We start from the raw sequence: 22,741 nt of genomic DNA, 5'->3' as shown, positions 1-22,741 counted from the left end.
TGGAGAAATAAAGGTTAAACGTTTCTTTTGGGAATCAAATTGATTTTGATGCCGTAGTCGATGAATTTGTTGCCTGCAACACGTTCAGAAGGCTAACATGAAGAGTGAGTAATTAGATCACTAATTCACTAATCACTGAGACGCTCATGTGAATTTTGTCAATTGGATAATGAAGTGAATTTAGTGGGAATGTGACCAGCAGAGGCGCTGGTCACATTCCCACTAAATTCACTTTCTGGTACATCCAGCCTGTAATGGAGGAGCACAGTGGAAGACTCCACCCGTGTCATCTGTGAACGTTTAATGCATTTCACTGCAGGTGTGATGCTTTACTTTATAACATGAAGATGCAATGCTGTCGGCTACTTTAAAATATAAAGCAGTCATTGTCCCACAGTGCTGGAGCTCAGGAATGGCAGGATATTGGTCATGGTGCAGGAACATGGCGGATCTTAGGACCCGTGGAGTCGTTTCTTGTCGAATAATAAAAGTTGGGGTTATCTGCGAGCTGTCGACGTGCGACAAAACCAGTCAGTCAGTGTGTTTCCAGGTGTTTGCGGCCAGCCCCCCCGCTGCTCTGTGCACATCGCAGCGCTGCAACAATAGCCTGCTGTGGGCTGTGTGTACACTCAGCCGCTGGGTGTCTTCACTCTGCGCGGCTTCACTGTAGTGTGGGCTGGTCTGCCCGTGTTTTCCGGAAGAGAGGGTGTGAAACATGGGACACATCTCAGGTCAGCGGCTGATCCTGCCACACATCTAGCGGAGGAGCCAGTGTGGACGCGTCCCCGGTCTGTGGGTGATCGGCTGTGAGCAGAGTGACGGGACATCCCTCTCGATCCCTCTGACTGAGGGGCTCAAAGGGGCTCAAACACGCCCGGGCACTCGTTTGGGTAAGTGAAACTTTCAAGATCCCCTCAATTCCAGTGCCTGCAGCGCAGGGGCTTGCAGGGGCCGGTCGCTGCCGTGTAAACACGGGGAGTGGGGCCGAGTTAAGCTCCGGTGCACCGCAGATGGATGTCACTGCACGTGTTTCCCCGCCGTGTGTGATTGACACTCAGTGAACTGCTCCGTGGATGAAGGTGGTGCATCCTCTGCAGTTTGTTGCACTAGATTTTTACCACTTCACACACACACACACACACACACACACACACACACGGGCGGGCACTTAGCACCGTGAGACTGGAAGCTGCACTGAGCTGCAGCATGCGTGCACGACAGTGATCTGCAGCGTGCACCTGACGTGAAATCATATTGCCTCACAGTCGACATAGGGCATTTAACTGCGGTGCGTGGCAAACTGGGGTCCGGGGTCCCACCGTGGACCTTTGAAAATAACAAGGGGCTCCCAGTAATTGGAGGGTTTCTTTTTACTTTGCCCTTCAGGAATTAGTCCAGCTACACACAGGTTTTCCAGGGTAATTAATCAGGCAGTTGATAGAAGATTAACCAGCAATAAGGCTTCTGATTATTGATTAATCATTTAAGTGATTTACCAAGAGAAAATACAGCAGATGTTTGCTGGTTCCAATTTCACTGGTTGCAAATTCCTTGCAAATTAAATACCTTTAAGTTTTGGACTATTGGTTGGACAAAAACTCGATATCTGATTGAAAAAGCGGAACATTTTTTAATACAGTGTGACTTGTGATTTTTGGTAAAGCCTGTAACCCTGTTTTTTTGGTTTGGAACTCGGTGTCTGGTTAAAACAAAGGTGTCAGCAAGTACCAGAAAGACAAGCAACAAATTACTGCAGCATCTCCACTTTTTTTTTTTTTTTTTTTTTGTAACCCTGCCTAGTGTTTGTCAGCAAAGAGAAAACCAGTTCCACATTTGGCTTGTTGATCGTGTAATGACTTGAATATTCACATGCTAATATTTAAAAGGGGCTCTGCTGAAACGGCCAGAGGCTTCACTCAGCCCTGCTTTTGTGTTGTTCCTCTCTCTTCCCTCCTCTGGGTTCATATAGTTTGGTTCTAAATGCAACTTTATGGCATTAAATACCAGAATTGGGACTGTGACACACACTGTAGTATGGCAGTGCTGTGTCAGGACTAAGAGAAAGAGGTTTTCAGCATCGTGTGGCTGCCTTGTGTTTTGTCCTGTTGAACCTGAACAGTTGCTGAATCTCAGGTCGGTTATGTGCAAGGATGAGAAAATATTTTGATTTAATAGGATATTATTTGATGTCATATCTTTAGTAATTCTGACTTATGTTTGCATGTTTCATGTTGAAGACATCTGTTTTGCCTGTGTAAATTAAACAGCAGTATCACTTCTGTTTCTCTTGGCCACTCTTCGTTGCTGAATGTGCTGACGGCTGTAACCCTCTTAACACTTCTTCTTGTGGGCTTTGGTAATCGTACCAGAGATACTGACAAAGAGGACATGTCAACAGCTCCCAGCTCCTTCAGCCCCTCTGGGAAATCACTTGAACGAGGCTTGTGGAGAAAGAAATCAGCAGTGTGTGTGTGTGTGTGTCTGTGTGTGAATGTGTGTAGGTTTATGTGTATATTGTTCTAACCATATTAGCGTCTTTAATAGATGTCATAAACAGTTTCATGTGGAGGCCTGAACATCATCCACCCATATAATGTCAAGCACAGCTACACCCTGAGGATCAGAGAATGAACAGGGAGCGTCTCTGCACCGTGATTGGTCAGCGCTGGTTGGTGGACGCCGCTGCTGCCTTTTCCTAACAATTTCCTGTTTTCAGTCATCGTCTCGCTGTACTCAGATCAGGAAGTGCTGATCTTCAACACAGTCAAACCAAAAGACCCTTAAATTTTTTTATGTGTAAAATCTTGATTTATCCTTAAGTGATCACCGTCAGGGGGCTGGTCTTCTGAATGTGTTGCTGTGTGGTGGTGCGGCTGCCCACGAACACAAACACAAATTTACACACACTAAAATGGCTGAAAATAGAGGTCCATGCATGACCTTGACCTAGAGGGGTCAAGCATTGGTGGGATTTGATGCTTTGTCTTGCATCTATTAAAGGCGCTGGCTATAATTTTCACAAATGCTGCCCTAAAGGACAGCCTAATATTAAAGTAAAATGTCATCTGACTTGTGTTTTTTTTTTTTTTTTATCTTTTTGAACGCAACGACCTTAATGAGTCATTTTGAAAAAGCATTTGCAGGAGAGCAGTGTGAATACTTTCACAGAGCTGCCCTCAGAGATATGTAAGACAACTTGTAATGTGTGTGACTCAAGTGTTTTCCACCCTGCACTGTTAAGACGCTCAGCCCTGTGGAATCCACAGTAAAGAGCTGTTTATTTGATGTCTAACAGGCTTTCATGTCACAGCTGTGAGAAAAGAGTAGCAGCCGTACCTGCTCTGGTGTTTCTGTTTGTACTGTTAGCACTACATCTGCCACCTCCTCCGTGGAATCTGCCTCCAGTTCCTGGAAGCTCTTGTGGTGTGTTTGTCGACTTCCACTGTCATGGCATCAGTCAAGTGTGTGTGCGCTTGCACTATGTTTCAGGGTGGACTGACACTCAAAGTGTTAACAGGCGATCTCTCCCACAGGGTTTAGATGATGGATACATAGCAGGTTAACGTTCAACATTTTTGTTGATGCACACACTGTTTGTCAATTGCTTGCACCTTATTGTTTTTATCTGGCATCAGTCTCCATGTTCACGGTCTCTATCCAATACTCAAAGAAACAAAACCTGCAATGTGATCTCGTTACAAGGAGACTCTATACTTACACATCAAGGCCATGTTGACGTGATGAGTAAAAATATTGTATAATGTATTTTGTGGCTCTGTGTGGAGATTTCCAACGTCTGAGAAGATAACTCTGATGATGTCATGGTGTTGTCACCAGGGTTAGCTCAGCTTGAGGTTGGAGATATAACAGAAAGCCAGTATTACAACCTGATGTAGAGTCTTAAGATATTTACAAGTCTAACAAAAGACATTTTCAGGTTTCCTTATGGGAAATGTCAGTGTTAGTGTTTTTGGGTCCTGACCCATACTAGAGACTGAAAAGACCAGGGAAGCTCCATCAGTTTTAAATGTTCTTTTTTTTTTTGCCATAGCCATGTGTCTCCAAGGATGGTGATGTTGGTTGTTTGGTCTGCCACTTTGGTCCAGACTAAAATCTTTCAGTCCAACTATTGGATGAATTGACATGTCATTTATGTGAAATTTTTAAAAACTCTGGTAACCCCCTGACTTCCTCTTTAATTTACTGCTCATAACTAAAGCAAGCGTCCTAAAATGCAGAAGTAAGGAGGTGATACTATATTATACCTGCTTACTACCAGTGTGTTTACCTTTATGAGCATGTTAGCATTTACGTAACTCCCTAAAGTTTGCGTTTAGTTAACATGCATCATACAGAGGAGGGGGTGTCTACCTCGCATTAGCTGTCTCTGTGTCCTGGGTTCAGTTGTGGTGATGGCAGATGACCAGACTGACAGATCTCGCAGTAACAGGTAGCCCTGTAACCTCAGCACCTGATGATTAGAGTCGTGACGCAGTAATGTACAGCATTATGGAAAAACGCACAGATCACAGATGGTACTGAGCAACAGCTAATAATGTCCCTGCGGGGTAACTGCCTGTGTGAGGAGACTCTCTCGGAGTTGTGACAGTCTCTAATCCCCCCCCAGTCAGAGCAGCAGGAGAGCGGACAGGAAACACAAAGAGTGGTGAGGGGGGATTTGCAAGACTGGGATTGAGTCCACATAGTTCTCATTGCCTCCTAACCATGACAGTTGTAGCTTCGCCATCACTCTGCCATCTTTACATTGTTTTTAGAGCAGAGAGGTAGACTCTATGGCAGGATCAGACAACCACAGACAAGTTGCATCATGCATCTCTCATCATTTAGGCTTGATTGAAGTAAGCACCATCTGAGTGGGAGCGGGGGCAGGCTACAGCCCCCCAGAGGACCAGAGTGAAACACAGTGGAAAATATATACTTTGATAAAAGGGATTTTAACACTTTCTGTTCTTATGGATGTGTTATTTTATTTTGTTGTTGTTCAAGTACAAAACATTGCAAACTTGAAGGAGTTTCTTCACCTCATCTCCTTCACCGCAACTGAGTGTTTAGAGGAGCTTCTCAACATGACAGGTCATGGCAAAATAATGGCAGACAAAATTACAGACATTTGCATATGTGTTCAAAATGAAATAGTCTAAGACAAACTACAAAAACAGGCTCTGTGGAAAAGGTGACACAGCTGCCAGTTGTGAGAGTGAGGCTGCATGTTATCTGTAAATTCCCATGCACATTTGTGCAGAATTTACACTGTGGTTTTTAAGCTGCCTGGCAGCTTTTCTCCTGTAAATCCAGTGTTTTCTTGTTTTATTGTAACAGCATCTCTGTGGCCTCTTGTGCTCACAGAGCAGCAACAAACCCACCACCAGCCTGTGGAAGTACAGACAGCAAACATGGTGCAGAGAAGTAGATAGGTGCTGATTCTGAGGACAGACAGATGAGACATCTGCAGTATCTGAAACATGACAATGCATCATTAATGCTGAATAAAATGCTGCAAAATAATTGGTAATCAACCCATTAGTGTTAAGCCTGTCTGTTAAAGCAATATTTCTTTTTTTCTTATTTTCAGTTTTGCAGGTTTGAGCGAGTCAGCAGCAGCTGAGCAAGATCATATGGATCTTGCTGCTTACTGTCATTGTTTCCATGCAAACTTCTGATTCAACGATAGACTATAATACATTGGTCACTTGTTTACAATAAACAGTAATACACACTTGCATGTAAAACTGTATCACATATCCAGGGCACCCCCCCACTCAAAGCAACCTTCTCATCTAACTATTGATAAACAGGTAAATAGCAAGGTTAAAAGACACATTTCACATGAGTATCCAATAATAATAATGATGATGGTGATGATGATGATGATGAATATGCATCCCTGATGGTTAAGGAAGCCGTACTCGAGACATTGCTCTATGAACAGTGTCAGTCTACAATGGTCCAGACTGACTTATCTCAGCATCTGTTGGATGCATGTTTGTTCATGGTCCCTTCCAGTAGAGCCAGCAGTAGATCAAATTATTCACTTAAACCTGTGAAATATCTCAGCGGGAGCTGGATGGATTGACACTGATATTGTACCGATATGAAAACTTCCCAGAGGATAAATCCTAATGATCTTAATAATCTTTTTGATCCCTTGGAAAATGAGCATCCTGCTGTGATTGAAGGTCACATTTCACACATGTATTTTCGCATTACATTCTACATATGACTCATGTCATATAATTATGAAACTGGAAGTGAAACGAGTCAGTTAAAAATGTTATTGGGTGTTTATAGAGAGTGTATACATGATATATTTACAGGTCCTCATTAGTTTGTACTGTGCCAGGCGCACAATCACATCTGCATATTAGCCTTCATTATTCAAAGCACGAGCAGTGAGGACTCTGGGGGTTCTCAGATCTTTTAGTTAAGCTCATCCAATTGCTAGCCCACTCTCCACCCTACTTGCACTTCCCTCCTGTTCTCATTAGCCTGTGTGTGAGAGACACCAGCATGAAGGAGACACCAAGTGGGAGCCTCCACCAGTTAATGTCTTTTATCAGAACATGTTTAAGAAGAGCATGGCTGAGCTCTGAGGGGGTACAAGTAAAACCCAATAAATGAAGTATTCATTAATATTTTCCTGTTGCTTTATTGAGTTCGTAGACCTGCGTGAAAGATTTGGCTTTGTAATCTGACTGCACACTTATTTTCTTTATACAGCATTTTTGGCTAGGTAGTTCAATATGACATTGGTAAAAGACAATGTTAAAAGCATTGTTGGGCTGTGAATTTGTCAGCTAAAGTGACACTATAGCAGCTTTGTGCTATTCCAGCCCTGTCAGCTTTAACATTTGATATGTGCCAGTCCAGAGAAACATCCTAAATCTCTGTAAACTTTATTTCTAAATGTCCTGATCTAAATCTCCTGGTAGCCCCAGATGTTATTTAGCTGTGTGTCCCCAGAGTTCTGCTGTTATTTCCATATGGCAGGCGAGCTAAGTGAAATAACTGATGGCTGGATGAGTTTGTGTCTGTCCTCTAGAGAGGCTTGTCTGTGCGCTGTCCGAAACTCCTCCTCAAACCCTGACACCAGCTTTTTCCCCTGCTGCCACTTGTCACCGTGGACTCCTCTGGGTGTACTGTACACAGCCTCCGCCTTGCCTCCTTTCCAGGTTGGTTCCACACAGTGATTCATCTCTCTCTAGATGGCTGACAATATGCAGAAAGATATTGATTTTAGCCTCAGTAAGACATAGTTAAAAATGGTAAATACTGCACTATGTGATTTCCAGTGAATGCCCACACACTCAGAGACCTTTGTAGTTTTCCACCCATCCCACATGTTGAAACGATCTACTTCTTACTGTGGTAATGAAATATGCATTAACAGATGGTATTTTCTTTGTGTACATCTGATTTGAGTGATACATGGGTGGACTTGTTAAGTGTTGGATAGTTGTTGTATTATGACCAGGTGTGTGTTGCACAATGTAGCTTCTATACATATAGTGCCTTGGCTCTATAGGGGGTCTGTCAGTGCAGACTGAAAGATCTGAACTACTATTTTATGGACTACCATTAAATTTGATACAGACATTCATGGTCCTTAGAGGATGAACCCTCGAATGCATTTTGGGGTCTCTTCTAACCTTCAGCAGGTTTACATTTATGTTCAGTATCAAAAACAATTGGGTGGATCACCATGAAATTTGGTTCAGACATTCATGTTCCCCTCAGGATGAAGTGAAATAACTTTTCATCTAGCGCCATCATCACATCAAAATTTCAATTTGTCCAATACTTTGCTGGGAAATGATTTTCAGTGGCAGACGCCAGGAGGGAAAAAACATCAATGTAAGACATTTGGCGTGATGCAGATGAGCAACAGCTCTGGGTTTAGTTTCTGTCTGGGTTTATAAGCTGACCTAAATGAACTGAGACCAGTGCTGAGCTGAGAGCAATCAGTGCACGGTTGGTGACATGTACAAGGTAACTTGACCCAGCTACTCTGTAGGAGGCGAGTTGGACCGGGTCCAAGTAAGGCCCACTTCCTTTGTTTGTTGTCGTCAGTCAGTGACACTCAACATATATGTGTTGCAGCCTATCTGGCAAAGCTCATTGTCGGTGTATTCCACCATACGTAACAAGAATTTCTCCAGTGCTCCCTCTGCAATGACAACATAAAAATCACTAATTAATACATTAAAGAAAAAAATCTTTTCTCCACTTGTATAAAGTATGTGGGCAGTGGTGGTGTAGGAGACTCTGGCAGGTTGTCTGCTTGTGCTTTGCAGTGACCGTGTTACTGGGGGAGGAATCAGCTCTCATGGCTCCAGAGACAGGTTTGTGATTTCAGTGAGTACTGCCAGCTGAAGAGAAGGAGCTTAAACCTCCGCTAAGTATGCCCCTCCTCAGCTTCTCTATATGACATGCTTTACTAATTCTGCTCAGCTCTCCTCGCAGTAGGCATGTAGAAATATTTCTCAGTGTGGATGATGGAATTAAAAGAAGCTGGTTGTCTTTATGATGAAATCCTGGAGGAGTGAGAAGCAGAACCTGACCCTGGTCCAGCCGACAGCCAGCGCTCTCCTTTTGAGAAAACAGGCTATTTTAGTGAGCAAACCATTGCTCAAATCCATTCCAGTTCTGGAGAATCGACCAACCTCGGCTCCCCTCTCCTGGCTCCCACATCTAAATTTCTCTTTGTAGCTTGCACCAGGGTGGAGAATAAGAGAGTCTTCAATGCTGCTTCTAACGTTATTGATGAGAGGAGAAAGAGGCTCGCAGCCCAGAGTCCTGAGATTCTTGTATTTCTCTGGCCCTCCTGCTGTGGGAAGAAAAACAACTGACACATCAGATGAGGGCTGAGAGAAGTCAGAAATTGCCCCCCTCTTCTAAAATGGAGAAATTGAGTGTTGTGTATTAGATCACCAGCTGTTTTTGGACAGTGGAAAATATAGGCTTGCTCAATTGTAGTGGCTCTGTGTTCCTCCTACGGTAGCATGGAGAGGACAAAATAATTGTTCGGCAATTAAAAAAAAAAAAAAAAAAAAGAATCAAAAATATTTTTAAAAAAGTGAACATGTAAACCTCTGTGCTGTATGTTCTCTTTGGTTTTCTGTCCAGTCCGGTCTTTGTAAGATGTGTTATGTTTGTAAGTTATGTTCATTATCACTTTGTCAATAGTTTTCTTAATTAATCGATTAGTTTAGTCTGTAAAATGTCAGAGAACACTTAAAAATATCCAACGCAGGGCCCCTCAGTGGCTCACCTGGTAGGCTCAGTCCTGACTGCAGCGGCCCGGGGTTTGAATCCGACCTGCGGCCCTTTGCTGTCTCTCTCTCTCTCTGTACCTATAAATAAAGGCATAAAAAGCCAGAAAAAAAAAAAATTATCCAACGCACTTTCTCCAAATCAAAGTTGATATCTTCAGATGTCTTGTTTTGTCTGACCACCAACACCAGTTCACAGAGATGTAAAACAGAGAAAAGCAGAAAATCTTAATATTTGAGAGGCTGAAAACAGCAAACTTTTGGCACGCGTGGTTTCAGTGATTAACTGGTTATCAGAATGATTTTTCTAATGACCGACTTAATTGATTAATCAGCTAATCACTGCTGCTTTAGAATTAGGATGACATCATTATCAAAGACCTTTGTCTTTGATTTGACTTTGACTTGTAAACTTTTGTCAGACTTTTTGAAATGTATCATTCGTCAGTGTCAGTTAAAGCTGCAAATATTCAGTTTCATAATAAAAAAAAAAGTAAATGAGCATTTTTAATCAAATGACTTGTAAAATATGTAAATAATCATCCTCTGTATTTAGGGAGTAACATTATGAGAATGAGTCGTCAAAGGGCTGCTGGGCTAAACATTTGCTCCATCTGTGACACCAGCAGCTTGGTCATGGCGAAGCCTCCGTAGCCCTCTGCTTGTGACCTTTCCCCAAACAAAGAACACATCCTCAAGTCTGGTTTTGTTTTCTGAGAGTTTTCAAGTTTGTTTGCTCTCTTTTCCTTAAACCACCAAATCCAAACGCTTATTTAGGAACCTGTTCCTGACAGATAAGAGCTAAAAGAAATTACCACTTTGTTTTGATGTTTTAAGTACCGCCAGGGACAGATTAGCTTGAGAAAAGTGCTGCTCAGTCTCTTTTGCAGCGATGATTCTCTGAAATACAATGCGGGAGGGAACTCACTCTTTAGCCGGTACAGACAGTAGTGATGATTACATGTGACTAACATCAAGGGTCAAACCAAGTCACAGAGAAAATGACTGTATTAAGTCAAGTTACTGCTGACTGCAGACTTTGCTCATTTAGACTAACTGTCCATACACAGTTAGGTTAATTATGCGAATAATCATATTCATTAGATTATTATCCACAGTGAGAGGCTGTGATCATCTTGTTAGTCATGGTGGCATTTCAGACAGCTATAGTATATTTCACACCAGTGGCGCTTGCTGTAGATGATCTTGAGAGTGTGTTTTCACAGAATATCAGATCTGCACAACACCTTCTGAAGTTGCCATAAAGGACACAGTATATGAAGATTACTGTCCAAAAGATGATTTCATTGGTATTTTTACTCATGCCAGTGGTGTGGATCTGTGCATGGTGATGTAGACCTGCCAGACTGAAATATCTCAACAACTGCTGGATGGACTGCCATGATAACACTTGACAATATGCAGACATTCATGATGCTGAGATGATGAATCCTACTGACTTTGGTGATCCCCTAACCTTTCCTCTAGCATCAAATTGAGGTTGACAGTTTTGGCTTTTAGTGAAATGTCTTGATGACCAGGCCTACTTCCTTCATCCACCTGGATTTGAGACCACAGTTTTGAACTATATACAGTGAGACAGCAACTACAATAGTGTGTTTTTCATTATTGCCTGCCATATTTTTAAAAAGATTACAGAAGGTGCATCAAGTAAATGCAATTTCATGTACCCAGTGATGCCACCACTGCAAACATAATTTAAGCAGTTAAGCAGGAAGCTTATAAACTTCCTGTAATAAAAACTTAATGGGTCCGAAAAAATATTTTAATTAGGAGGAAATGGAGCTTAGACTTGTTGTGTGATGGCCGCAGGTATTTAACATGCTCAGTAGAAAGAAGAGCACGTAAAGAGAACATCAGTCTCTTTTCTTGTGAGATTTGTTTGATGGTGTCGCAGAGCGAGACCGAGACCGAGCCTCTCGCACCAAAAGCATGAGTGATCAATTCTGCTAATCGCATTCTCAGCAGCCTCACTTTTTAGTATGAGTTAGCAAATTAGCAAATGTGTTAGCACATCATACGCTGAACTAAGATTGGGAATATAGTAGAACTGATTGCTATTTAACAGTGTAACATTAGCCATTAGCAAAACGTCAATAATTTGGCAACATGTTACACGGGAAAGTCCCAACAGCGATGTGTACAGTATGCGGGACTTTCAGGGGTGACACCAGTGAGCGTGCCTGCCAGGACAACTAGTGTAGAAACTGTTATTTATTTCAGTACTGACAGTCAAATTAGATAATAAAAGAGAGATTCTATGGCATTTAAACTGAGCCACACATAGGGAAAGGTACTGAAAAGGCCCTGGGGCTAAATCTATAAAGACCATATCATCGATAAGCTCTGACGTGCTTGAGAAATTAAGAAAATAGATGTCCTAGTTATTATTGCTATAAAAGTTATCTTTCACATCTTATCTCAACAACTCCACTTCTGATGAAGTCACTTATCTATGATGCATTTTTGCTGTTCTCAACGCAGAGGAGACCTCTCTCTCTGTGTGAGCCTGTGTGTGTGAGGGAGGGGGGCAGCTCTGTCTCACACGCTGGAGCAGCACACACACACACACACACACACACACACACACACACACACACACACACACACACACACACACACACACACACGCTGCCCTTAGGGACAATGGCAGAGCTAATTGTTCAAAAGTATGGTTAAGTCCTTTGCGTGTAAGGGGGGAAACACGAGCATTAATAGCGATTTGTTCAAAACTGTTGAAGTTTGCTACTCCAGAATGTTAATTAAGAACATGATAAAATAAAGCAATGTCAATACTGATAGTCGGTATTAGCTGATACACAAGGTCAGGTATTGGAATCAGTATCGAGAAGGAAAAAATGTATCAGAACATCTCTAGTTATTACTGTACTGAAGTACAGCCTCACAGATTTAACCTTTAACCTTGGTCAGCTAATGGACACACTGATCCATACATTCCCTTAGAACCCCTGATTAAGCCAGTATGGATTCAGTTCAGCACCCGCTCGTACAGTATGCATCTTTTATTGCTCAGTCTGTACTGAGCAGGAGAGCTGGACTTGTTTTCTGCCTGCAGCTCACAGCTTGGTGGATATTGTATTGGTCAGTTAGATGAGAGTAAACTGCATCCGGCACCTGAGCCTCAGGACTGAGCTGGCAGCCTGCCTGCCACCTGACCGCAGGTTTCTAACAGCAACGAGATGGAAAAGAGATCATTGGGATATTCTGCCCCTCTGAGGGATTTAGAGGGCACTGAGTATCAGTCCCACTGGAAAAGATAGATGGCTTCTCATTCTCAGCAGCAACAGATTAATCCTCTACGGGTTCACATCATCACAGTTTTCTAGCATTGTGATATCGAATGCCTTGAATGGGAATTCTGAGGATAGATGGAAGATGGGCTGCACCGTGTTCCTCTCTTATATTAACTCTTTCAGCTCCTCTTACTATTTTTTCCTGTGCTGCTAACTCTTTCTAAAAATAGATGATCAAGTAGTACCAGGTCCAGCACCCAGACAGCCTGAGTAGTGTCACAAGGACAGAGGGTGGAGCCACCGTCAAGGCCCGCCCAACCATGATATATAGTGTGTCCTCTTCATCACAGTTCTGCAGATCAGTTTTCATCTGCCTGTTGTCTGGAGGAGGGCGGGGGGGTGTTCCTGGGCTGCGCTGTCCTCGTTAAGGCACCCTTGTCAGGCGACATTTTTTAAATTCCTGGAAGGTCAGCCACACTGGAAACCAAAGCCTCATTGTGAGTGTGAGTAGAGGAGAAATAATTGGCTCATCCAACTTGCCAGTTTGCACTCTTATATCCTGTGTAATCCTGGGCTTATTATTGCCTGAGGCAGCCAACCTCGGAGGGGGTGGCCCTGGATTTGGTTGAGATTGTCCCAGAGTTTATTTCTGTCCAGTCAGATTGATCGCTGCTCATGCACCCTGTGTGCAGCGTCTAGACGGGGGAGCAGAGCTGTTTTGTCTATCACATCTCATTGATTGAAGGTAGAAGAAAGTGTTTAACAGGTTTACGGACACGGCTAGTTGTGTCTCACTGTACAGCTGCCTGCTAATCCTGTGGATTGAATTAAAGAGTTCCAGGCATTAGTCTGTGACCGGCAACACACAGAAAGTTATTGCAATTAAGGTGTTTGTTCCTGTGTGTTTAAATATGGACTTTATTGAGGTTGTTTTGTTGACAGATAAACTTTCTGTGCTGTCAGTTTTAATTGTTTCCCATCAATATTGCGTAGACTAGTCTTTGTGTGAGCCCGGACCTGGGCTGTTTTTGCTGTAGCAGTGGGTGTTGAATTTGACAAGTTCTGATTGATTCTCTTGTCCAGACACTACCGATCAATTAGTTTTAGAACACCTGCATTTCCAGGTGTTACTGTAATTTACATTGTGTGTCTCAGTGTTTCTGAAATGAAAGCATAAGCTTATAAATGATAAAGATTAAAAAAATAATCATCCAATCTTAAATCCGAAATTAAATCTAAATTTCCGACTCATCCAGCAGCCGCACACACTTGTGTCGTTCTTTCTACAGTGGAAATCAAACTTTACTCAGAACGTTTGTCCCTGCACTGATGCACCTGCAGGTTGCTTTGCTGTCACCTTCTGTCTTCATCCCGAACCAGCTCAGTGTGATTTAAGTCTGGAGACTGTGCTGCTCTTCATCATGTGGTTCTTTTCCTCCACTGTTGCGGCTCATTATCTTATCTCACTGTAAGACGAACCTCCAACCTACCAGTCTGTCCTCTCTTGTTACTTGTCTTTTTCTCACCATTCTGATAGAAATATACAGAACTACTTCCTGCAGCACAGCATTTTGGTGATGATGATGCATCACAGGGTTTGTAAGTCATCAACCTGTAGGAATTGTTTGCATTAACCTTCAAGGCTTCATTAACTTTCACTGCTACAGGTTAGTTAACTAATTTCTTCACCCCTGAAAAAGGCTTGTTTTCTATTAAATTTACATTATTTTTCAATTTTTGGTGACCCTTTTCCTTGTTTTTACACCTTAGGCTGTTTACCTCTTATCTTATATTATCTTATATTTAAGCTGCTGAAACTTCAATAAAAATTGGAAAAATGGGGGTTTTCTAAAATGTATGACCAGAAGTGTACATACTAAATGTTTTTATTTCATATTGAACCCAAGTTATGACGTTCTGCCACAGTCCTATAGGGAAATCTAAGTATTTAAGTACTGTGCAAAAGATTTAGGCAAATTTTAGGCATAAGTGAGAATGTTTTGAGAAACAATGCCATGAACAGTTTTTTTTAAGGTACTTGGCAGATTATCCAAGCATGAGCACAGCTGATGTCTCTTCATGTGATCCCAGACTGGCTCCATGATGTTGAGATCAGGGCTCTGTGGCAGCCAGACCATCTGTTGCAGGACTCCTTGTTCTTGTCTTGTCTCTGAAGATGGTTCTTCATGGCTCTGGCTGTGTGTTTGATCTCATTGTTGTACTGCAGAATGAATTTGGAACAGATCAGATGCCTCTCTGATAGTATTATGGGAAGGATAAGAATCTAAACAAGTGTCTAAAGCTCAGTTCTGTGCTGTAGCATTGGTCACTCCACCACTTGGAACCCTGACTTTTCCTTTGGTGCCGAGATTGACATGAAACATCTCAACAACTATTGAACGGATTCCCATGAAATTAGGTTCATGGATTAATGCAGCTGCTGGTGTGGTGCAGTGAATGCAGCTGATTCTGACTTGTTGTTCTGCATCTGTTATTGTCTCTAAGAATAAGTTTTCTTCGACATTAGACATATTCATCAACATTCACAGTGCTGACAGTTTCCCTTGATCACAGTAGATAGCTGATTACTATGCTCTCTCACTGTGTCCAGAGGCCCTGAAGACGCTGTACTCTCTGCTCCATATGAATGAGGCTCACTCAGTCAAAGATGATGAGGCATAATCACTGCCAACTGTTCGGTACCACAACAAGAGGAAAAGCTAATTCTCTAGTGCATGCTTTTGTGTGTATAGGGGGATGAGATGTCTCCCTTAATCGTTTTTCAAAAAAAACAAATCAAGTGTGTGTGTGTGTGTGTGTGTGTGTGTGTGTGTGTGTGTGTGTGTGTGTGTGTGTGGGTTTGTTTGTGTGGGCAGGTGTGCGTGCATACAAAAGCCATGCAAATCCAAGCTGTTCCCCAGGCCTGCTCTATCATCCACCAGGAACAGCCAGGTAATGTCCCCGCTGGGCTTTCCTCCCTTCTTATCCCTGCATTTCTTTTCCTCAGCACTTAATGTGACCTATTGCTTGAGTAGGATGAAATGTGACAGGAGAAAGCACCAGGGGAGAAGCCCTAATCAACCGATGGGAACGGGGAGTGGAGCGGCAGGAAGGGAAAAGGCACACAAGCTCTGATTTGATATTAGGAAGCGTTCGGCGGATGTATTAGTTTGGGCTGATTGTGGCCTTTTATTAAATATGGGATAAGAGCCAGTGAGAGTGGTGTCTGCAGTCTGTAAAACTCTGCAGTAAAATTGTGTTTTCTTTATTGTCTTTTAACTAGATGGTCACTGCCTTCAAGAATTTTATTAGAAGAGATCTTTATTATCGCTTAACTACTTAAACGCTGTTCCCACCCGGCCAAGACTGCAAATACTGGATGGAGAGCAGTGAATCCTTGTTATTTTATCATTGGCTTGACATTAAAATGGCCGCTCATTAAGACAAGATATTTTGTATGTGAACTGTCTATCGAACTGTCTATTTATTTATTTATTTCAAAGTACAAATTGAATTAGTTCGATTGCAGCGCCCCATAATCACACACATGCTCGTCCCTGGCCTGTTTCATCTTAATGTTGAGAACGGTGGAGATAAAGCTGTGCACATCCACTGGATCAGTCCTCCATAATGGTCCCTCTGGCCTTGATGTCAACTTCTGATCAGGAGTAAGATGCAAGTGGCGCCCAGCAAAGTCTCAGGCTATAGCATGTACAGATATCCAACAGGCTAATTCCTGCACACTGCCTCCAGCAGGACTGTAAATGTTTACAATTTGCCCTTTTCTGTGCGAAGCGGGAGGGATCAAAGCTCAAAGACTGAGCTTGTACTTTCAAACGCAAGATAAGACGCAGCCTGTTTCATTTCTTTTGATCAGCTGACATTTACTCAGTGTGGGGAGATTACCTTGCAGTGTGTTTTCCAGGTCTGAGACACACAAACACACACACACACACACATACACACAGAAATCCATGTTTCCATGACTTCAGAGGATATTACATTGACTTACATTAATTTTCTGTAGACTAACTCTAACCATATCCATAACTACTATTTGCCCGAACCTAAACCCTCATAGAGAGAAGGCGACTGGTGCAACTGGCATTTATTTTCATGATCGATTAATCTTCTGATTATCTTCTCAACTGATGGTGTATGAGACATCAGAAAATAGTGAAAAATGTTCAGAACTTCCCAAGGTGATACAGTCCCGACCGTAAGTATTTTGACAGTTACATATCTCTTGTTCCTCAGGCTCTGAAATGTTGTCAAATGAGTTTTGATGCATTGTGTCTGAGTCTGAGCACAGACTGCTGCTGTAAACCTCTGCATTCATCCTGCTGCTTCCATCAGCACCAAAACCATCTATAAAGGACAGTGTGTCAGTTTCACTGGCAGCCATTATGCCTGAGCCACAACAGAACCAGCACCATGTGTGACAGATGAGATGGGGGCTCTGGGTCATGAATTTTTCCTTTTTTTCCTCCACACTCTTCTCTTTCCATCATTTTGATAGAGGTTGATTTTTGCTTCATCTGTCCATTAAACTTTCCACTGCACGCTCCTTTTTGGAGGTTTTTGCAAACTGCTACTTGGCGTCCCTGTGTTCTTTCAGTCTTACCAGGATCATTGTTGACAAGGACACGTGTGCATCTACATGCTGGAGAGCATTCTTGACTTGCTGTACAGCTATAAAGGTGTTTTTCTCGTCTTTCTTGTCATTCTCAGTCTACCAGGTTGTTTGCTATTTTCTTTTTGTTTTCCTGCTTTTTTTAACAATGTGCCGAACACAGCAAACACAGCCAACCACTGACCTTTGATATCTCTTACTTCTTTATTATCCTCTTCATTTGCATGGTTACCTCTTTACTCCTCATGTTGACAGACAACTCCACCTCAGTCTGAATGGCAGCTCTCAGCTCTCGATCACCTCTGAGCCACATGTGAGCTCTTTTGTGTGTGAACAAAGTTTAAATTACTCATATTTGCCCAATAAACATGTAGTTGCCAGGTGTTCAATGACTATTGAACCCTTTCAATTTGGGAACTATATGTGTTTACAAGGGCTGTATCTCACATACAGGTCTCTCAGTGTTGACCCCCTCAAATTCAAGGTGAGACTTGGCACTTTAATGTAGCGTCCATCATTGTATTGCAAATTGAATGTGCTGAAGCACGGAGTCTGAAGAACAATGTGTAATTGTCCAAACCTTAGGGACTGGTCAGTATTTGTTTTTGTCCAAACAACAGTTCAGACTCCAGAGTTTTCAATTTTCTAGGTCATAGGAAATGGAAAGTAGCAAATATTCACTCTTATTGATTAATCAGTGATCAAAATAGTTGCTACCTAATGGTTGATTGATTGAATGATTTGACGTGAAAGAGTAACGATATAAGTATCTTTATTAATCCTGAATAACACACACTCGTTGCATCAAGGTCCTAGTCAACCAACTTATCCTCGTGGCTAAACTGTACGTCTCCATACTGGTGTTTGGAGGAGATTATTACCCAGGGTTGGACACTCTCCCACAGAGCTGAAGGAATTTTGTATCACTACTCAAGATCAAGATGATTACAGGGTGATTCTCACTGGTGTAGCGCTGTAAGCATGTGGCCACAGCATGTTGTCCAGCAGTATGTGCTCTGTTCCACCTCAGGAATTCAGTTTGTCAGTAGCATCACATGAGCACCTGCCTCTGATCTTACAACAGAGAAAACCTGACAAACGTGTGTGACACATATTGCCCCTTCCCGTGTTTTTCATGTGTTATGCACACGCCAGAAAAAATCTGTTTGGGTTTTACATAATTGCAATGCAGATTGTCTTCCTATTCCTATATCTTCGTAATCAGAGAGCAATCAAAGTTGATTACCTTTGAGCCTGTTGAACGAGGCGGTAGGCTGCACCTCACTTAAAGTATTCACTTTCACTGGTGTGAGAAATAAGGCAGTAAGGAAGAAATGTACTGCTGCCTCCTGTCAAACAAGGAGAGCACAAACATATGCTCTCACCGTACCGACATGCTCTCTGCTCTCAACATCTCCCTGTATGCTGCAGTTATGGAGGTAAAGATTATATTTTTCAGAGAACATAACTCACTGCAGTTCAGGGTCAGAGCCTTTCAGCTCTCTTTTTAATATAAACTGTAGACTCTGTGCCTGCTCTTTGCACTTTGCCAAGGTCCTCAGAGGAGGAACAGAAACATCTGAATAAACATCCAAATACACAAGAGCAATATAAATGAATGACCACTTGATGAATGATTTTCTTTGCCTTGGTCGTCTCTGTTTGCTGCCTGCACACAACACAATAATGGGAGAGACAAACAGAAGCCAGGTTTAGGGTGAAAATGGTTTTCTAATGGAGACAAATTGATTCATTTGTTCACCCTCTATGACCCCCCCACCCCCCACCCCTTTCTGTAATTGGCTCTGCTGAAGCTGCTTTCCATTTGAACTAGTTGAAAGATGGAGCTATTCAAAACACTTCATATTCACTTGCAGTTCTCAAGGTTGACATTGTATCCATTTTATTTTTCCTCAGTTTAAAGAAATTAATGAATTAAAGAAAGCTGCACTGTTATATTATGTATATCATATACATGTACGTTCACCGGCCACATTGTTAGGTGCACCTTTCTAGTACCGGGTTGGACCCTCTTTGCCATTCAGAACTGCCTTAATTCTTCATGGCATAGATTCAACAAAGTGCTGGAAACATTCCTCAGAGATTTTGCTGCTTTGGAGCTTTGTGACATGATGTGTTATCCTGCTGGAAGCAGCCGTCAGAAGATGGGTTCACTGTGGTCATAAAGGGATGAACATGGTCAGCAGCTGTGGTGTTTGAACTAGGGCTGGGCGATATGGACCAAAATTCATATCTCGATATTTTTTAGCTGCGTCTTTCTGTTCCACATCTGCCACTTTAAATCCAAACCACCTCCAAATTACCGAGCCAGTTGTTTTTCTTTTGCTAACCAGTTCTTCGTCGTCCCTTGCATCCGTTTTGCTCTTCTCCGTCTGCATCTCGTTTACGCCGCCATCCGTCTACTCAGTGTGCGGGGGGTGGGGGTGGGACCATGTAGGTAGTGAAGAGGTGAGGGGTCGTGGCATGTGTTGTGAGGGGTGGGGCGTCATGGCATGCGCGTAGAGAGAGGCCGGGAGAAGCTGAGTTTGACAGTGATGAACTTACGTCTTGCTTTATGGCATAATAAGCGCTGTATCGATATAAACGATATGACATAATTCTCTATCGTGCATGAAAAAATATCGATATAAATTAAAAACTCGACATATTGCCCAGCCCTAGTTTGAACAATGCTCAGTTGGTACTAAGGGGCCCAAAGTGTGCCAAGAAAATATCCCCCACACCATTACACCACTACCACCAGCCTGAACCGTTGACACAAGGCAGGATGGATCCATGCTTTGATGTTGTTGATGCCAAATTCTGACCCCACCATCCGAATGTCACAGCAGAAATCAAGACTCATCAGACCAGGCAACGTTATTCCAATCTTCTATTGTCCAGTTTTGTTGAGCCCATGTCAACTTTAGCCTCAGTTTCCTGGTCTTAGCTGACAGCAGTGGCACCCGGTGTGGTCTTCTGCTGCTGTAGCCCATCTGCTTGACAGTTCGATGTGTTGTGCGTTCAGAGATGCTCTTCTGCAGACCTTGGTTGTCACGAGTGGTTATTTGAGTTACTGTTGCCTTCCTATCAGCTTGAAGCAGTCTGGCCATTCTCCTCTGATGTCTGGCATCAACAAGGCATTTTCATCCAGAGAACTGCTGCTCACTGGATATTTTCTCTGTGATTCCATGTGATTGGCTGATTAGATTTTTGTGTGAATTAGCAGTTGAATAGATGTACCTAATAAAGTGGTCGGTGAGTGTACATTATATGTATATGTATGTAAGGCAGTTTGATCATGCAGATAAGCTATCCTGCACTTCGACCAGTCAGAAGTTATTTTTTTACAATAATGGTTTAAGAATATACCTTGTAGGCCCACCCAGATTTTAGCATCACCCTGGTTCCCTCAACAAAAAGTCAATTGGATTTTTACATGGGATTTTGGATTGCTGCAGAAAATTAGCTCTGACAAACAAAAGTTAATGATACATATATGTTTTGTTCAGCAGGGTAATCTTCGCGAATGAACATCACTTTATGGTTTTCGAAGCCTAAATACAATTGCCTGAAGTAAAAAGCTAATTTTAGGCTATCAAGTAACTATACCACTGTCACATGACTTTAACGCCACAAGCACTAAGCTTCCAACTTGTATTTTGACTTAGCGCTGACCTCTTCTACAAAAGCCTTTCCTATTACAAAGGTAGTACTAGTTTGCAAGAGCGCGAGTATAAACACAACAAGGCTGTAAAGGTGAACTGGTGAGTAGGTTTTCATGTTTGGCTTGAAGACGTTTAACGTCCCCGACAACCTCTGTAGTCTCATTTAGCCACTTCAGCAACCGCCCTTATTTAAGAGATGTAAAAGCTTAAAGAAATCATGACCGGGGTATTCAGGAAACAGAAAGTGCTAAAATGCTAACTAATTTCTGGGTTTTAGGATTTGTTCCTGTGGCACTCAATTGGGGTATTGCTGGCAGACCATACTCTTCCTTTACTGTGGTGAAAGCTGGAAGATGATAGAGTGATCCAGGTGTGTGATATCAAGTCATTGAAGTAAAATCACATTTACTCCTCTTCCTCAGCTCTAAAAAACTGCAGAGTTAAAACAAAGAGTGGATCTTTTGAAGGAAGGAAAATGTGTAACAACTTCAAATGTGTTGCAGCTTTTACAAAAAGACATTTAGCAGTTAAGCCGTGTCTAAACCTTAAGAGGAAACTGTGTTTAATTTAATCTCAGATATTTATATGAAAAGATGGATGGATGCAGTGGAAACAAATAAGGTTAGATGTGAAAGAAAATATTAAACCTAATAAAAAATGTGTCCTCTGTAATGAAAATGTGTGGTTACCTGCTTCTGTAAACAAATAAAAGTCTCAGTGCAGCTGAAATTAATAACCAGTCCACTGCTGCTCCCCCGCCTCCCACTTCCCCCAGGATATTGCTCACACATGCACTGGGCTGATTGGTGCTACAGTGGAGAGAAACCCGTTTCAAGAGACAGATAATCACTAGTTGTGATTAGAATTAGCAAAATATGACGGTTCCTTTTTGTCTTTGCTCAAATGAGTCAGCAGTCAAACAATGCACTTCCTCTCACAGCTGACAGTTAAAAGGTTTTTCCTGCAGTCTGAATGTAGTTTGAATAACAGTCATCTGAAATATGCAAATGGGAGTGGGCAAATGATGGGGTGTGCGCGCGCGTGTGTGTGTGTGTGTGTGTGTGTGTGTGTGTGGTCCTGACATATACAAGGCACAGTATGTGACATTCATGACAAACCATTACACACTTCACAGAATCAGTGCCAATGCTGTGGCTCAGCAGGTAGAGCATGTCATTCATGAATTGGAAAGCAACCCCAAATTGCCCCCCCATGTATCATCTGTGTGTGTGTGTATGCGTGTGTGTGTGCGTGTGCGTGTGGGTGGTAGAATAGCACTGTATGAATGTGTGGGTGAATGTGGTTTGCAGTGTAAAGAGCTTCGAGTGCTAAGAGTAGTTTTGTAGCTTACAAATATAAAACCTCCATGGAGTGAAATTCATAGAAGGTTTGCTGTCCGAGGTCTCTTGTCAGCAGCTTTACAGATATTGCTTGGTGGTCTGTGAGGAAAATACATTTTGTGGATTTATAATATACTGTAAATAAATTATAAATTACAATGAAGATCTTCTCCTCCACAGACATTTATCCACCGCAAATTAAGACGAAGCTTCTGGTCCCACTGCGCCATCACCTTTTCACTGTAATGTTTTTCCCAGCCAATCACTGTGGAGTCTCATTTGCATTAAGTTGACATATTTCAGCTTTCTGTCCCTCCCTGGAGTTCTGCATAATTGAGGGCGTGGCTGCTTTGAGTGACAGGTGGGTGAGCTTCTGCTTGTCACAAACCAGCATGAACCGAAGTCTTGTCTCTGCACATGCCCTGCCGGGAGTTAGGTGGAGCCAGGCGCTGCCAAGATGGCGATAGCAAAGCAGCCAAGTCTAAGCTTGAAAACCACTCTTCAGAAAACTATGGGTGACGTCACGGAGGCTATG

At 42.5% G+C, this 22,741-nt stretch overlaps 1 protein-coding gene across 6 annotated transcripts in view; it reads left to right on the top strand.

Annotated features, from left to right (window-relative positions):
• Positions 1-283: 283 nt before the first annotated feature.
• camkk1a (calcium/calmodulin-dependent protein kinase kinase 1, alpha a) overlaps positions 284-22,741 on the top strand; it is a 64,667-nt gene continuing 42,209 nt past the window's right edge. Inside the window, exons 1-2 of one of the 6 annotated variants that reach the window (XM_071460397.1) lie at positions 284-890; positions 15,442-15,517. The gene's annotated coding sequence lies outside the window, so the exon portion shown is untranslated. Of the gene's footprint in view, positions 891-12,916; positions 13,069-15,441; positions 15,518-22,741 lie in introns of those variants that run through there. The other 5 variants (XM_071460394.1, XM_071460399.1, XM_071460398.1 and 2 more) reach the window with 5 other exon arrangements.

This window comes from Trachinotus anak, unplaced genomic scaffold (genome assembly GCF_046630095.1).
Source record: "Trachinotus anak isolate AG129_WGS33_773 ecotype Australia unplaced genomic scaffold, CSIRO_AGI_Tana_v1 ptg000024l, whole genome shotgun sequence".
NCBI classification, from domain to species: Eukaryota; Metazoa; Chordata; class Actinopteri; order Carangiformes; family Carangidae; genus Trachinotus; species Trachinotus anak.
This window is presented reverse-complemented; position numbering and strand designations above follow the sequence as displayed.